Here is a 17994-nt window from a genome sequence, read left to right as displayed (position 1 = left end):
AAAATGCCACACAGCAGAAGTCAAGAGCAACTGTACAAAGGGGTGGTGAAGTCAAATTTGTGCCACGGACGCTTTGCCCCCTTTGTTCTTGCTTTAGAACAGGGGTCACCAACCTTTCGGACCTCAGGGACCACTAAATTCATAATTTTAAATCCTGCAGACCACTAATACAATTTTTAAAAGAAGATAAATAGTATTTAGTGCAATATAAAAATGCAAATCATTTTTCTACGGACCACCAATATTTTCTCGCGGACCACCAATGGTCCACGGACCACTGGTTGGTGACCACTGCTTTAGAGCACTGCATTCAAGCACACCTGCTCATGGTATCAGCATTTACGGAAGAATGACCAAAATGGGCAGGAGGGCAGCCCTACCCCTCAATGGGTATAGAATACAGGTAGTCCTCAATTTACAACCACAATTGAGCCCAACATTTCTGTTGCTAAGCAAGCCAGTTAAGTGAATTTTGTCCCATTTTACAACCCTTCTTGCCACAATTGTTAAATGAATCACTGCAGTTGCTAAACTTAATAGCACAGCTGTTAAGTGAATCTGGCTTCCCTATTGACTTTGCTTGTCAGAAGTCACAAAAGGTGATAACCAGGACACTGCAACCATCATTAATATGAGTCAGTTTCTAAGTGTCTGAATTCTGATTAAGTGACCATAGAGATGCTGCAAAAGTCATAAGTGTGAATAATGGTCATAAGTCACTTTTTCAGTTCTGTTGTAACTTTGAATGGTCACCAAATGAGCTTCTTGTAATTCCAGGACTACCTATAACCAAACGTGAACTAGATTAAAATTTACAATAATCCCTGCAGCAAATCCAATATTTCATATTTTAAAAAGAAGACTTTTTTGTCTTTTGCTTTGTGAGGAAAGGTTTATCACTCCTGGCAAAATGTTTTGAACAAAAACTTGAAAAAGCAATTAATCGTCTCCATTTCCTCTCTCTAGCATTCTATTGGACTCCAGTTGAGTGCCAAGGCATATATAGGGAGAATTTCTCACAATGAGAATTTCTCGGGGTGGGGGGAAAGTTAAAGTGGACTCTTTTTGCAATTGTCCCTGGTAAGTTTGGGTATAAGCACTAGATGAGAATATGGGCAGGGATATGTAACATGAGATGGACATGAGAATTCAATGGAATTAACTTGTTGTTTAGGACTCAAACCATTGTTACCAGGTTTTGCTGAACAAGGCGTTTATCTTCTCCCCTCATCAGTCCTCCATTTACTTCACATTTTTCTGGTGGCCTGGCAAAACTAAATTCTGGACCTGAGGCGCAAATATTCTAGGAACATTACTCCTGGGAAATAAGACAATAGCAACTCAGTTCAATCTGACTGCTGTCTATTAAACACTACAGCCTGGATGTTAAGCAGAAATAAAAACACACCCTTGCTATCTGAAGACAGAGCATGCTGGGGGAAATGAAACTGAAATTACCAGATGCCAGTCTACAGAATGCAAATATTAGGTCTCAGAAGGTTAAATATGAGTGAAAATTATTAATATACTGACTACCTTTTATATTTATACAAGGAAAACCTTTAAAAGAAAAGCTCACTTCCAAAAACAACAAAGCATTTGGATCCTGCAATTTTTAGGATTTTTTATTTTCTTTTTAGTTTTTCCTAAAAGCTGTTCAGTAAGTTAGAAAAATGAAAATAGTGGTAGCTAGACTATCAACATAAAAGGACAACAGTACTGTGGATGTTTAAGTGAGCACATTGATCATGCTGAAATAAAACAAACAAACTGAACAGCAGGGTTATTTAGCAACTGCTCAAAGATGGCTTTATTTAGATAAACAATGCCTTGTGCTATCAAAATTTCAAGGATCTTCCCCAAATTATCAGAAGAGGCCTTCTGAGAGACTGAAAGAACAGCCTAGAATTGGAGAGGCTGGAGAGGTCAATTCACTCCTGTCATCCAAGTCACAGAACTGCTTAATGAGAACACTTAAAACACTTTGATTTATAATTATAAACTTCTTACAAATAATCCTCCACTTTAAGTACAACTTTGATATTCAAAGTGTATTAAACAATCTAAAATAGAAAATATGCATTTACAGTTATATATTACTCTCACAGAATCAGTCACCAAGTTTCTGGATTTTTCCTTTTTCTAATTCAAGCTTCAAATTAGTCTATACAGCTTTACATTTGGTCCAACTTAAAATTCAGGAGCTGTCGCTCTAAATACTGACATCCAAAATACTGTCTGCCAAATAAAACACTGCCTGCCAAATAAAATGGACTATGCTAGATTTGCAAGTTTCTGTCCAAAGGTTGAAACCGCAGAATTTTAAGTGTGAAACAAAAATTATTACAGATTGCTTATGTTCATCTTGTCTTAAACATCTGACATTATAGGACATTAATATTGTATTCATATTTGTTTATACAAATTTGTAAAAATATTATGCAAGAACATATAATGAACACAGGACCAAACATTTCAAAGAATTGTTAATTTGCACAGCTAAATTTAAAATAAAGGTTAAATTGGCATAAGCAAACTTTTGAGACCAACGGCCCAGAAAAGTCTTTCTGTAAAATTTTAAGAGTATGTTTTAGGACGTAAAAAGTACTCTTAATATCATCGCAGGCATTCTTATTGCCCATCCTGATTATGAAGAAGCAGTTCTTTCTTCCAACTACGAATTAATACAAGAACAATCCTAATACAGATGCTCTCTGGTATGGTCCTGACACTACTTAGCCTAAAAACAATGCGCAAGAAATTGGGAAAACCATACAAATCCAGAGTGTAAGAAAAAAAACAAAGGAAATACAGTGAAACCTAAATTCAGCAGCTTGGTGATTGTTATTCCCAAACTGCGTCATTCACAGTGATTTGCATAATTTGTGTGATGACATCATTAAATGAATGACATAACCTGATGAAAATGATAATGTAAATTTATTGTGTCAACTTGACTAATTCAGGTGCAACCAACTTGTCCTTTATTTCTATTTCCAGACAGAAAATTTGTCTGTTGTATCTGAAGTCTACTGAATGGAGTTTGTTAAATCCAGCATTCAGTCCACATTATCTGTACACCCTGAAATAAAGAAGTGGTTGCCACACCAGGAAAAGGCACCCTTTGTTCAATTGTTGGAATTGTGCCAGGCCTGATATATATGAATGTATTTAAAAAAAATATTTTGGAGTACAGAGGATGATTAGGGTTTCAGCATCAAACCAGTTTTTAAGAAGAAACATTGAGTTTTGCACTCAAATTGTCTCTCCTTCCATTTATCATTTAGGCAAGTGATAACCATTAATACAAGTAGTTCTCGACTTTCGACCACAATTGGGCCCAAAATTTTTGGTGCTAAGAGAGACATTTGTTAAGTGAATTTTGCTCCATTTTATGACTTTTCTTGCTATAGTTGTTAAGTGAATCACTGCAATTGCTAAATTAGTAACATGGTTGTTAATTGACTTTGGTTTTCCCATCGACTTTGTCAGAAGGTCACAAAAGATAATCACATGAACCCGTGACACTACAACAGTCATAAATATGAGTCAGTTCCCAAGGGTCTGAATTTTGATCATGTGACCATGGGCCGCTGTAATGGTTGTAACTGTGAAAAATGGCCATAAGTTATTTTTTTCAGTGCTGTTGTAACTTCGAACAGTCACTAAATGAACTGTTGTAAATTGAGGACTACCTCTACCTTGTAGTGCAGAGATGTCAAACTGGTGGCCCGCAGGCCAGATGCGTGACGTGCAGGCAACTCCCACCCCAGCTTCGGGAATGGAAACATGTGACGCCTTGAGTTTGAGATCCGTATTGTAGTGGATAGTGAAACATACAGGCGATTCTGCTGATGTTACATTCATCTCACTGGCTATAAGCATAAAGTTAGTTCTTCCTTAGTGCTTACCTTATACAGCGACCATTCACAGTCACAGTGATGAAAACGTTATGACTAGTTTTCACATTTACAACCTTTGCAGGTCTGTAAAGCAAAGGAAAGCTGAAGTAAGGTTATAAGCACGCTCAGTTTCATTTAGCAACTGCTTTGCTTAATGACTATCCCAATTGTGGTCGCTAAATTAGGACTTCTTGTAGTCACAATTACCTTTGTTTAAAATACAAGCAGGTTTATTCTTGACTTTTAAAAAAAGTTCTTGGCCCTGATGCATTCAACTGTCTTGGGGAGAAGTATTTAGGTCAATCTGAGAAGAACAGGTGATCCTGAAGCTAGGCATAATTGTTCCCAAAAATAGCACGTTATTCTTGCAAGCCATTTTGAGGACAAATTAAATTGGATGCAATGCCTATTAGATGCATCTAAATTTGTAGAATATAGAGAATATAGAGAAGATACTTGAATTGGTTTGACTGGCTTATCTTTTTGGTTAATAGCTATTTATTGGATTGTTAATATTAACTTATTGGATTGTGTGAAGTTTGTACTGATTCAGCAGTATAAATGTAGAATAAACAGTATCAGCAACAACGTATGAAGGATGGATCAATGACTGGATCCAAGCATATATTAACTTCTCTTCAAAAGAGTGTTGTTGTTGTTGCAAAGTCGTGTCACCCATTGTGAACCCATGGACAGCGTTCCTCCAGGCCTTCCTGTCCTCTATCCTCTGGAGTCCATTTAAGCTCACGCCAACTGCTTCAGTGACTCCATCCAGCCATGGTATGAGTATGGCTCTAAATTTGAAGACAGAAGTGTGACAACTCCTGAAAAATTTACTGGATTGGAAAAATGTTACTAATAGGCTGGTGGCAAATATGTTCTTCTTAAGATGTTGAGGACAAAGTGGTAAATGGGATCCAGATTTTTTTAATAGTACTGATTTTCTGAGGCCAGCTGAAATAGAGGCCAATCTGGAGTTGGGCACAACAGCTCTGACCAAAAGGTTAGATGGTCTCATCAAAACAGGAGTGATCTCTGAATGGCTAAGTTGCATTCAATACCACACACCTTAACAGTCTTATGGAGAAGTTAAGAATGAATGGGAGTTATCAGAAGTAACACTGTTATCAGCCTTTTGTGTCCAAGGATAGTGCCACTGAACTAAACCCTACTTTTTAATGCCCTCTGCTCCCCTTGCTACTCAATGTATGTAGCAAATGTGGAAAATTCCACCCGAAGAGGTTCAGATACTGAAAGGATTAATGAAAAGCTAGTTTAATCTGTCCATCTCAGGAAAATCCAATGCTGAGGAACAAATCAAAAACATGATTTTTTCCTTTTTTGGTGGACTTTCAGAATCAGAAGGAAGTGCCCATTTTATCCAAGAATCACTGAAAGGAAAAGTCCCCAGGCAGCAACAACGGAGCTGAATCCAGTGAATTAGAGTAACAAGGTCACATCAGGGAAGCTTGAAAAAAAGCACTGTACTCAAGATGATAGTTATTCAGAAGGCATTCGTTCTTTCTTTTTTCTTCTTTGGATTTTCTTCTAGGCCTCTGACATACAGATATAGGCATAGTCACAGATAGATTCTAAATGAACTATCTAATAATAAATAAACAAACCAGTTTTGCTCATCCTGGGAAAGGAATTCAGCCTTTAGTCTTGCTGCCAATCCAGCTAATGAGGGAAGCAAGTAATTAATGGCTTCCTCCCTGAAAAATCAGCAGCAGAGAGGGTTTCTCTGGACTAAATGGCTGATCGAAAGCATACAGTATCTATTTGGCCCTCCCCCAGGAACTCTGCAACAAAATTTAGGGAAGGTCTCTGTGTTATATTTGTAAGGCCTCACTCACTGCATACTATGCATTTATAACCCTGCAAAACGTTTAGATTAAACCCCTCAACGAAATCTTGTATAGATAGTTTTCAGGTTACAACAGCAAATGGGCCAAACAGGTTGTTAAGTGGTAAGTGACAAGAGTTCCAGGTAAGGAGAATGGGGTGGCATTGGGGGGGGTGACAATGGGGATTGGGGAGGTGCTGTGACAGGCAATGCAGCCCATGCACAAGTGCAGGGAACTCAAGAAAAGCAGGCTGTGGAGCCATGCAAGTGCAGGGAAGCCGGGGGAAACGGTGCAGTGCCTGATGAACATGGAAAGCCATGGGACAGAGGGTGCACATCATGTGAGTTCAGAGAAACCAGAAGGACCTATTGAAACTAACCACCACCTTTTCTGCCAGCTTCCCCATTGATTTTGCTTGTGGGAAGGTGGTAGGATAGTGAAAATGGCAATCCCATGACCACGGGGTGTGGCAACCATCATAAGTGTGAGCCGGTTGCAAAGCACCCAATTGTGACCATATGACTATGGGCATGTTGTAATGGCCATAAGTAATACTTGTTTGGTGTCATCCCAACTTTAAACAGTTGCTGAACTGCGAAACGCTTACCAATGGTAAGTAAGCAAGGACTAGCTGTTCAGTTTTAGAAAGCAATATTCAGATAATATACAGCTTCTTTGTTTTTGGCAGCAGGCCCGGCAAAACAAATGGCAAAATGGTGCCCAAAGGCAGTAACAGACTGGATGGAAGTAAGCAAATGAAGTCTGGCCAGGGCAGAAATGCTATTACTGTAGGATTCCTCAACGTGAGACAGGAAGCTATTCAACTGTTGTAACGGATGGCAGGAAGAAACCTCTGGGCTAAGCTGATCGGAAAGGGGAAGAATCCCTGTTATTTAGCTTCAAGTGTTTGGGAAAAAAGTCACCAGAAGCTCAAATGGTCTGTGTAACTGTGATTCTGAAGGATAAATCTTTTTTAGGGAGTAGTGTCTGTCTGGTACATATATTTCTAAAGCAAACAAACAATCTGGTCAAAATTGCCCACACTCTGGTAACTTCCCAATACAGGACTGTCGTTAAGGATGATTCAGAAACTTGTGCTACTACATAATTAGATTGTGACGGTTTTAATAAGCAGTATAATGATAGTATTATACTCTCCAATGCATTTCTGTACTTAGTTAAAAATGCTGTTTGTTTCCTTAAGTTGGTTTGGGTTTTTAAAAGTAATCCTATGGTAACATGTTCATATATTTTTACTTAATATCTTTCGTGCTTTTTCATCCTGCAAGTGTACAGAATATCTACCCTCTTCCTTATGAATGCCTTCAGAGCAATGCTTATAGGATAAGCAAGGAAGTGATTAGCCACTTAAAGCAAGGCTCCCCAGACCATGGACTGATGCTAGTCTGTGGCCTGTTAGTAACAGGGCCACACAGCTGGAGATGAGCAGTGGGTGAGCGAGTGAAGCTTTATCTGTATTTGTAGCCGCTCCCCCAGTGCTAGCATCATCTTTCCAGCTCCACCTCAGACCATCAGGCATTAAATTCTTTGGCTTTGCTTGTCAGAAGCCGGCTGGCAAGATCACAAATGGCAATCACATGAACTCTAATATTCTCTAATAGCTCAACAAAAAGAAATTGCGTCTCTCCTGGATACAAGATTGAATCAAACTGGGAGGCAACCAGGGGAGGCGTGGCAGAAAGCTCAACAGATTCAGTTCTCCAAAAGAAGAAGGCGGAGCAATATCCACTCTTTGGATTCTCAAAGCAGTACATTGGAGAATACCAGTTGTAAGTAACTTTTTTCAGTGCGACTGTAACTTTGAACGGTTACTAAATGGTTATAAGCAGAGGTGGTATTCAGCCGCTACCTGAACCGGTAGCAAAAATTGCGGGTGGCCTGCCCCCCATCCCAGCTCTATGCCATCCTATTTAGGCATGTTTTTGAGGCTGGGCGCATGCGTGGAAGGTGTGCGTGCCAGCAAAACACATGCGCGGAAGGCTGGGTGCATACGCGCATGCACATTTGCAAACTGTAAGGGATAGTTCCTTACAGTAGGGAAAGTAAGTGAATACCACCCCTGGTTATAAGTCAGACTACCTGTGTATATCTAGACATAACCCACAGTTACACTATATCTCTTATACCTGCATGGCTTTCTATCTATCATTTAAAAGTGTCTTTTAAATAAACTGTTGTTTTAAGAAAGTATAGTTTGGAATAATCCCTTAATAAAAAATATCTATTTATGAAAGTATTAAAGGTCTCAAATCTATTAAACAAAGTGTGTAAAGATTTAGCATTATTGAAAAGGGAGAAATAATGAACTCTTTCTTATTCTTGCTGAAGGGACTCTTTATATAAAGATTTAAGTGGCAATTATGCTAGTGCTTAGTTTTTAGATTCTCTGCCATAAGAGACATTGTTGAACTGTACAATGTGGGTACTTATCCAGTAAAACTCCAGAGAAGCTGCCAAATTCCTTTCAACAAGGACTCAGTATCAGCATTTCAACTGTGGCTTGTTTTTCGTTTTTATAAAGATATTCAGTTTTGTAGCTGCTACAGTAAAAACATTTCCCCATACTACTGTGTGTGTCTGTGAGTGTGTATAATTACAGCCAACTACCACTAAGGCTAAAGCCAATGACACTTTGATTCCAGTTAAAAATTCTTGTTCCATTAATAGTCCATATTTTTTGCTAAATTACACCTATTATACATTTCTATAAAACAAATCCTTCAAGGAACTAGCAAAAAGAAAACTGCAGGCTCTGCCTGCTTATATTTGCATAAGCTTTTTTAATTGGAGTTTTAACAAATTACTGCCAAAGAACACTGCATTACTAATGAGTCTCACTTTTAACCCTCAGTCTGAGTTATTTTTTTTCCTGCAGCCATTCATTAATATTTCAGCATATTAACTTTACACAACTCTTTTGAAATCCTTGCTTCTCAAGAACCTTCCCATTTCCTAGCCTGTCTCTACTTTTATAAAGACCCAAGGGCAATAATATCTGAAATCAACACTTTATATTTCTTGGAAAAAGTTTAACAACCTGTAGTCTTTGGTTATTTATGATGGCATATCTGATGCTTAATAGATCTGGCTTTCTATATTGTCTGATGCTTGCAAAAAATAGTTAATAACATTTTATAATCTGCAATCCAGCTAGTCCTTGATTTATGGCCAGCCATTTAATAACCATTTATAGGTATGACAGACCCACAAAAGGTACCTACAATCTGATTTCAAAGTTACAATGGCTACATACACATACATACACATCGAGCAGTCAAATGATCACATTGGGACACTTGACAACGAACTCACGTGATCGCAATTTTTAAATCAATTTTTACTGGTTTCCAGAATTTACTTCTGATTCCAGCAAAAAATGCCCATTGAGTATAATGGATTCATTTAACGATTACCACACGCAATGACATCTTTGTTCACATAGCGACCACTGAAAATGTAATAAAGATGGAGTGCCTTCATAGGGTGAGCCACTTCAGAAACCACATGACTTACAACTGTAATTCCGGGCTCAGTTATGCTTGTAGGTTGAGAACTAACTGTACTTCATTACTGAAGTGAATTCAGCTGTAGGTGTCATATAACTGTACCTGTCTCTTGGGTTTACTGTGGCAAAAATGGTTGTAAAACAGGGCAAAATTCACAAATGCCTTGTTTACAAGTAAGGAAAATGTAGAAAATGTAGAAAAATATTTATTGTAATAAAATAACATTTTTAATAATAATATTAGTCAATTTTGCAGAAGCAATGTTACTTTACTATACATCCTGCAATGATACCTTTAACGCAATCAAACAAGAACATCTGTCTGTCCCAAGTCCTTTGGATAGAAATGCCAAATCCATTCTAAACGGGACTGACTGTGCAACTAACCATAGTAAAATGTCTAAGCCTGACTTTTAAGAGGGAGAGGGAAAATAATAAAATTATTTTAAGATTTTAAGATTACTCTGAGAGATTAGTCTTAAATCTCTCATTGAGTCAGAGAAAGGATTACTCTGACTCAATGAGAACAATTGGATTTTGATTCTATTCTTTATAATTTAGGGTGCCCTTTCCTCTCAGTGGTTAACTAGGATAATAACTCAATGTTCTGCTTATTTGAAGGCAACCATAGGTACCATATTCTACCAATACTAACTGGAGAACCTTTTATGGTTAAAAACTGCCAGAGGAATAGGCGCAGCTTAGAGTGGAGTCCCAGGCTAAGGATTCATGCCTCCTCTTACAAGACAACTCTTCCTAATTCTGACAAACAATATGTTATAGCTCTTCAAGCATACTGGCTCTTCAAGCATACTGCAATGGAAAGGCACAATGAAACCAATTCTGGTTTGAGTTTCAAGGGCCAAACAGTTTGCCAATTCTGGCGTAACAGTAAGCTATGGTTCATCAGAAGTAGGAAGTTAGGCATGCTTGAGGAGAAGGAGAGAGTATATAAGTCAAAGGCTCAGGTCCGGTAGACATTGTTAAAGCCCAGGAAGCAATTCTCTAAATTTACATATATAGGTTAGTCCTTGACTTATGACCACATTTGAGCCCAAAATTTCTGTTGCTAACTGAGACATTCGTTAAGTGAATTTTGCTCTATTGTATGACCATTCTTACCACATTTGTTAAGTGAATCATGGCAGTTGTTCATTTAGGAACATGGTTGTTAAATGAATCTGGCTCCCACATTGACTTTGCGTGTCAGAAGGTTGCAAAAGGTGGTCACATGACCCCAGGACCCTGCAACAATCATAAATATGAACCAGTTGCCAAGCATCCACATTTTGTTCATGTGGCCACGGGGATGCTGCAATGGTCGTAAGTATGAAAAATGGTCATAAGTCACTTTTTTCAGTGCCATTGTAACTTTGAACAGTCACTAAACGAACTGTTGTAAGTCTAGGATTACCAGTATTTCTTCAACATGAAGGAATTTAATGCAGCTAAGAATATTTTTTTTCTAAAAAAAGTATTTCATTGAAATATTTGAAGATTCACCCTTCCTTTTCCTTGGGAGATACATGAAGCATTTCCCCAGGCTATGGCAAAAAATGTGAATCTCTGCTATATCCTATGAGCCATGGGAAAAAACATTTCTACCACCACCAGACATGAAACTAACCGTTCAGTCCAATGCATGTTGTTTATGTGAAAGTAAACAGAGCTGAGCTCAGGCTTAGTTCTTAATGTAACTTAGGTCTTGCTGCATTTTTAAGTACTAGAGAACAAGCAGGCTTGGACATTAACTATGACAACAATCGATAAAGCTTTCAGTGAAATTTTTTAAATTGTAGCATTATAGGAACGCATATATAAAAAACAATCGCAATCATTTTTGTAAAGAAACAAACATCCCTAGACTCTCCAGCCTGAGTACATTCTTATCTGTAATTAATAACAAGTCATATCTGTGTTATTTCAGTAAAAATATAAACTCAAGTGCATATTTTAGAATCAAGATAGAACATATTTTTCTGGATCAAATATTTGTATACAAACTCATTAACCATTAGTGAAGTTTTCTAAAGCTTTTCAGTTCCAAACATATTTCTGAACTGCAAAATACATCTGGAATAAATATCTTGTTCCACAACTAAGTTGCAAGCATACTATATTTTACATGGGACAAAGAGAGCAGAAAATGCACGGCTGTCTGTAATCATAAGCTCATTTCTGGACCACTAGACCATCTTTGGAATGAGCAATTTCCATTTAAAAATAATGAATATGTAGAGTGTTTTAATAAAGAAATGAATCATAAAGTACATAATATAATCTGCAATTCCAAGTATGACTGATAACACCTGATTTGATAAACAACAAAAGCTTCAGAATACTAAAACGTAACACCTATAAAGTTGAAATCTCACTTGTAGTACTCTAATAACATTTTCTGCATAATTATTTTGATAATCATTAAACAATAGGAATGTTGCAACTGCTAAACTATTCTGCTTGAGGCAAAGGAAATTCCTAACTTCATTTAACTAAATTCTTTATTTGACATAACCCAGCCCTAGTGATGCTAATCTTGTGCTAAATCAAGAATTATAAATATAGTTAGATAGAGTTTAAAGTAATACAATGATGAGGGATTAGGTCACACAGTGCTTTGACTTCATTTGATACGCAATCCCAATCATGAGGGAATTCTTACTCACCTGCTTATTGATGTCCTGGTATATACCACTGGCTACTCCAATGTGGGTTAGCCACATCTCTACAGGAGTTACATCTTTTTGTAGATGGACAAAGTCTTGAAATCATTTAGATATAAAACCAAGAGTTGCCAAGAGTCACTTTGAATACTGAGTTGAGCAGCACATAAATTAGACAGACAGACAGACAGCTATAGAGAACATCATATAAATGAATAATACCAGATAGGATGGAGATACTTAGTGCTGTGCTGGACTACACTTTCTGTGTAAAGCTCATTATAGCATCAACAATTAGTAAATGGAACTCATTCAGAATCCCAAAATTACTACAGTGCCTTTGTTTAAAAATAATTTGTCACAGATGTCCATATTTCAATTGCTAATTATTACTAAAGTAACAAAAATAACGTTGCTAATGTTCACATTACAGCAGAATGACTAGCCCAAAAACAAATTATCTTTTGTCTCTCTGAAATAGAAAAACAAAGTTAACTGGATAAAAAATTAACATTTTTAAAAACTTGGAATGATTTCTTACTCTTGAGATCCAAAGCAATTTCCTCTAGCACCACAGTTCAAAGGCATATACTTTTCTTTAGTCAGTCTTTCACATGATCTATCTTCCACAGGCATACATTACAACTGGGAAATCATGCACTTGGCAAAATATCTTTTGCGGTCAATGTGACATCTGTCCATTGGTCATAGTTTTCCTTTAAGTAGCAGCGATATCTGCTTCATGACCTACAATTGTAAACTGTGTGAATGTTTACTCCTAGAAAGACAAAATCTGTTACCTATTTGGTTTCGGATAGGATGCCATTTACATGGGTTTTAAAATACTGAACTGCAGACTGGCTTTTTTGCATTTTCTTCTTTCACTTTTAACAAAAAACTTATTAAATTTTCCAATCATCAAAGTGAAGTTATTGTTTTCCCCAGCAAGTTAATTCCCATTTTTTTCCTTTTAATTCAGTTTCTATTTCTCCATGTAGTTACCCAGCCTCTAATCAAGCATGCAAAAATTAGAGGTTTGGGGACAATTACATAGTTCAGTATCTATATAGTAAAATATGCTAATTACAATGTTTAAAAAAGTGTTTCACAGTGAACAGTAACTTCATAATAATTTATCTCAAAAATCTTTATCCTACATGTAGCTGAAAGACATACAAATGAAGAAGGAAGGAAGTTCTTACTCTTGGTTAAACAAAAAGCCTATTATGTCATTTTAGCAGCTGTACAAAATATTGGCATGGCTAGATAGACACTGTATGTGAATAACATCCCAAAACAACAATTATTTTCCTTTCTTCAAAAATATCTTCTTTGGCATGAAGACACGGATCTGCTAAGAATTGCATAAGCCAATTCTAGGATGCAAGATACAGACATTCACATTACCGAAGTTTTAATAATGAAAATTACCGTATGAAGAACATAATCGCAATCTGATTTGAATGGCCATAATGGTGCATTTGTTGGCTTAATAAAATGCTTCAATTTATTACAGAATTAGCTTAAATAATTTGCACATGCATTTTAATTCTTTTAATGTTTTAATGCATAAAACATTATTTTAAAATAATGTTTTATGTATTAAATAATAATATGATTCTTCACTACCAAATAATAATAAAATTATTTGGTAGTGAAGAATCATAATATGCTAATCCCTTTCAAAATTGTTTCAATAGTTCCATATGAAGTTCATAAATAGACCAATTGGAAACAAATTATTAGTAGATGTTTGCTCATTCGTTTACTTTTAAAGTTATCTGAATTTCCCTACTGATCTTACATGTTCTTCTGGCCAATCAGTCAACTATGAGTGTGATGGCATTTAAGGTAGAGACTAATATTGCCAAGGCATTACAAGAAATATATTTGAGTTCTGGAAATGTAGAATACAAGTAAATGGAACTCAAAATAATTTTACCTCAACTGTGTTAGGTATAAATTGAAGTAGAAAGGGGCTGTGACTGAGACTCAAAACTTAAGGACATTACTTTACAAGTCTCCCAGCAATTCTTGTTTCCTGGCCTTGCCTACCTCACAAGGCTAAGAATGAGAAATGACTGGCTGCAGTTACACCACATACATTCTCTTCTTCCACAACAAGGAGTTTGTGAAATAGTTGTTCACTATCTGTATTATCTGTTTAGATAATAAAATATCTGTTTATTTTAGCCCATCTACAATAATTGAAATATTCTATCATCTTAGTGAGCAATAGTCTGCTCACTAAAAAAAATCCCCTAAATTTGCTATTCAGAGGATATATATTTACAACATATACTATTTCACATTGATGACTAACAAATGATTTACTACAGGATCTACTCAGAATTTAGAGCTAACTGAGGATGACAGCCTTAGGTTCCTCCAGATGTTGCTGAAGACCCAACTCTCATTAATCCAGTCACCATGGCCAGTGTCCAGGAATAATTCTGTATGATGCAACTTAATCTAGCAATTGAGAGGGACTAATCCAAAGATATTACCCTTGCATTATAAATTCTACAGGCTCTTTTGGTCAACTATTCTAATAGCAACAGAAGTGTAAAATAGCCATTTGTTGCTGAGAGGTAAATTTTGCTTTTGGTTTATTTAGCTTGCATATCACACATTTAAAAGGCTATTCTGTTCATTACATGTCTCTGGATTTCTACGACTATTCAGGAAGAAAACACGCCAGATAGACTAAGTTTACATATGCCAAATGCACATAACGAAAAATAATGAAAAATATTAGTTGATTTTTCCATGACAAAAACTTAAATTTTTTTTAACTTCTTTCAAGAAAAGTCTCTAATATAAATAAAAGAGTAGAAAAATCTAATAATATAAATACACACACCAAGTTGCCATAATTACATTGAATATAGTGATCACTGAAGTTTAAGCAGTTTTTCATTAGAATGAATTACTAGCACACTGAAGTGGCAACAAAAGAATTGACAGAAATTTTTCACTATGTAGGCTTACTTGCATATTTTATTTAAATTAAATACAGCTGGAAGGTTTTATGCAGCAAGGCTAAAAATAGACTTCTGTCTATATGACAGGGGAAATACTTTTGCCAAACAAATTTCTCTTGTGAAATAATAATCTGCAGAGCAGTACATTATTCTCAAAAAAGCTATAGAACATCTGTGCATAAAAGTGTCCAAAATAAATTTTGTAAACCAATATCCAAATGTTAATCAGTTTTTTTATAAAATTAAATTTTGTGAACCTAAAGAGAGAAAGTGCAGCAATCAAGAAGACAACATAATAGTTTTAGCCATATGAATGCTGAATAAGAGTTGTCTCTTGCCATAATAGAAATGAAGCAGTTCATTAGGAAAACCTTTTACAGGTTTATATTCTCAAGATAGCAGAATGCTAAAAACTTGCTCTAGTTACAACTATTAAAAGCAAAATGTTTTAGTTAGTATATGACTGATTTTCCTATGTTTAGTTCCATATTTTCCCTATCAAATAACACATTTTTACTAAACAACTTTTAATATACTTAACTTAGTCTTGATTTAGATTTAATGGATTGTATTCTAACAATGCTTATACATTGACAAACTCTAATTTGGAACAAAATCATAGCGTATTACTCCAATTCATCATCACTCACATACGATTGAGAAAGTTAGTGGATTTTGTAAAATCGTACACAGGGTGGTACAGAAGGGAGGTGAGCAAAGGAAGTCCTATTGTATGAGTGGAAATCCGTACATATAATATTGGATATAACCCAATATGTGCATCATGTGAATTTGTAAAAGGAAGCAGTTGAAAACTACAAATGAATGCTGTAATTTCCTTAGGATTCTTACAATATATTTGAAAAGTTGTTCTTCCAATGTTTTTCCACTGTTCTCAAACTGAATAGGTTTTACAAATGAAATTTGGAAATCACATGAGAAACGAGCGCTTTGGAATATTAAATTTTTATCCTGCCTTTATTACTTTATAAGGAACTCAAGACAGCAAACAGACAATACACCTTTCTCCTATTTTCCCCATGACAACTATCCTGTGAGATGGGTAGGCTGAGAGAGAATGACTGGCCTATAATCACCCAGCTGTCTTGCATGCCTAAGGCAGGACTAGAATTCACATTCTTGTAGTTTCAAGGCAAGCACCTTAACCCCTACACCAAACTGGCTTTATTATTAAGTAATATTTAATAATTATATTAATATTAATATAGAAAAATAATAATAAAACACCATTCCTTGCAAGCAGGAACTGGTGGGACTACAAAATAGACAAAATAATAGGAAATAAAGAAGAAAAACAAAGAAGTAAAAAATAAAGAAGTTCTCTGGTACTTTAGAATTCAAACAAGTATCTGCCATATAACACCAGATTTAACAATTGTTGGTAGGAAAGACAAAATAGTCTGGATAGTGGATTTGCAGTACCTGCAGACAGCGGAATAAAAGAAAAAGAACTGGGGAAAATAGCAAAATAGAAATATTTCCAAATAGATGTAGAATGATTGTGGCAAAAGAAAGCAAAGATAGTTCCTATCTATAGTAATAGATCCCTTGGGTGCAATCCCAAAACATCTGGAGCATCACTTGAACATCATCGGTATTGACAATCACTATTGCAAAACAAGTAAAAACAGGAGATACATTGGATTTGATCCAGACTTGTTCTACAGCATAATTTCAGTCTTGCTTATTTTGACTAAGTATGATTAAATATAGAATTCACTGCCAGTCATCCACTAGTGGATTCACAGGAGAAAGATCTCCCTATAACGATCATAATTTCTGTAGGAAAGAATTATTACAGTGCTTGTTTTGCTGGCATATGTAATTTTGTCAGCAGAAGATTGGCATTGAATTTCAATAATATTTATCTCATTATTAAGGCCCCCAGAATATAGCAACATAATTCAAAAAATTTGTGAAAGTGCTTTCACAAATCAGTTTTACCACCACTACTATTTACTTTGAAGAAATTACAAGAAACCCAGATGTTTTATTTTCAACTGGTGGCACCAATACCACAGCAATGTAAACATATTTGACAGATAATATTAATAAAGTAAAGCTTCCATTTGAATTTCAAATGAGTATCAATTATTTTCTCAACTATAAATTCAACTAAGAATTACTTAGAGCCAAGTTAGATTGACTGAATTTTTGAAAGTTAATATGGGAAATGAAATAACACATTTAAAAAGTAGTAAGGACATTTCAAATTTTATTGCTCCCTTTGTCTAGGCATCCTTAGGGCAACTGCAGTGAATTTATTTCTTTTTCTACAAGAATATCCTAGTAGAAAAATTGTCTATGCTGTGATTTATAAAGGATACCTAGAGTTGCAGCACCAGGGTACGGTTGCACTTATTCAATAGTTTTTACAATAACAACATAAGTTATATACATTTTAATCACATAAATTATCTACTTTAACAATTTACAGTTAAGAAGTTAACATTTTACTGATCAAATTAATTAGCATGCAATTATATTTTGAATTATTTGGCGAACATTTGAAAACAGGATAAATTTGTCATGTGTTAACTAGAATATTGGTGTATCATAAGTGTCACAGATACAGCATAGCTCAATTTCTGTAAAGCATTGGGTAAGTTCTTTCATGATTGTCTTCATTACTGACATGATGTACAATATGAGTTGGATTTCTGGTAAATGTTTTCTGGTAAATGTTTGTTAATTTCTGGTAAATGTTTTCAGAGAATATCCATTAAGCATCAAATAAAATTTTGCAGAGCTATGTGTGCTGGACTCTATATCAGGGTTCCAAATAACACCCCCAATGAAAGAAAACTCCGAGGCTTGAAGTTCCTCAAAGTTCCATTTTATTAGAGATGTCATTATTGGCACATCTGGGAAAACCCGAATCTGAAAGCTTCCAGGTTTTCCCACCCAAAGGAAAGTCCAAGTCCCAGCCCAGCACCCACTGTCCATCACATGGTCCAATCGAAACACCGTCCCAACTGGAGATGTCTCCCAGTTCCAGCCCTCCAGATGCAGGGCAAGATGTCCTTGATTCTCTGAGAAAGGAATGTTATT

The 17994-nt window shown here is 35.8% G+C and overlaps 1 protein-coding gene across 7 annotated transcripts in view; it reads right to left on the bottom strand.

Annotated features, from left to right (window-relative positions):
* Positions 1 to 17994, bottom strand: part of RAPH1 (Ras association (RalGDS/AF-6) and pleckstrin homology domains 1) — a 79335-nt gene that overhangs the window by 49431 nt on the left and 11910 nt on the right. For 3 of the 7 annotated variants that reach the window (XM_058186742.1, XM_058186760.1, XM_058186767.1), the window contains exon 2: positions 3912 to 3986. The exons of the other annotated variants lie outside the window; for them this stretch is intronic. The gene's annotated coding sequence lies outside the window, so the exon portion shown is untranslated. The remainder of the gene's footprint in view (positions 1 to 3911; positions 3987 to 17994) is intronic. 7 annotated transcript variants of the gene reach the window in all.

This window comes from Ahaetulla prasina, chromosome 1 (assembly GCF_028640845.1).
Source record: "Ahaetulla prasina isolate Xishuangbanna chromosome 1, ASM2864084v1, whole genome shotgun sequence".
In the NCBI taxonomy this organism is placed as follows: domain Eukaryota; kingdom Metazoa; phylum Chordata; class Lepidosauria; order Squamata; family Colubridae; genus Ahaetulla; species Ahaetulla prasina.
Note: the sequence above shows the minus strand (reverse complement) of the source record. Positions and strands in the feature narration are given on the sequence as shown.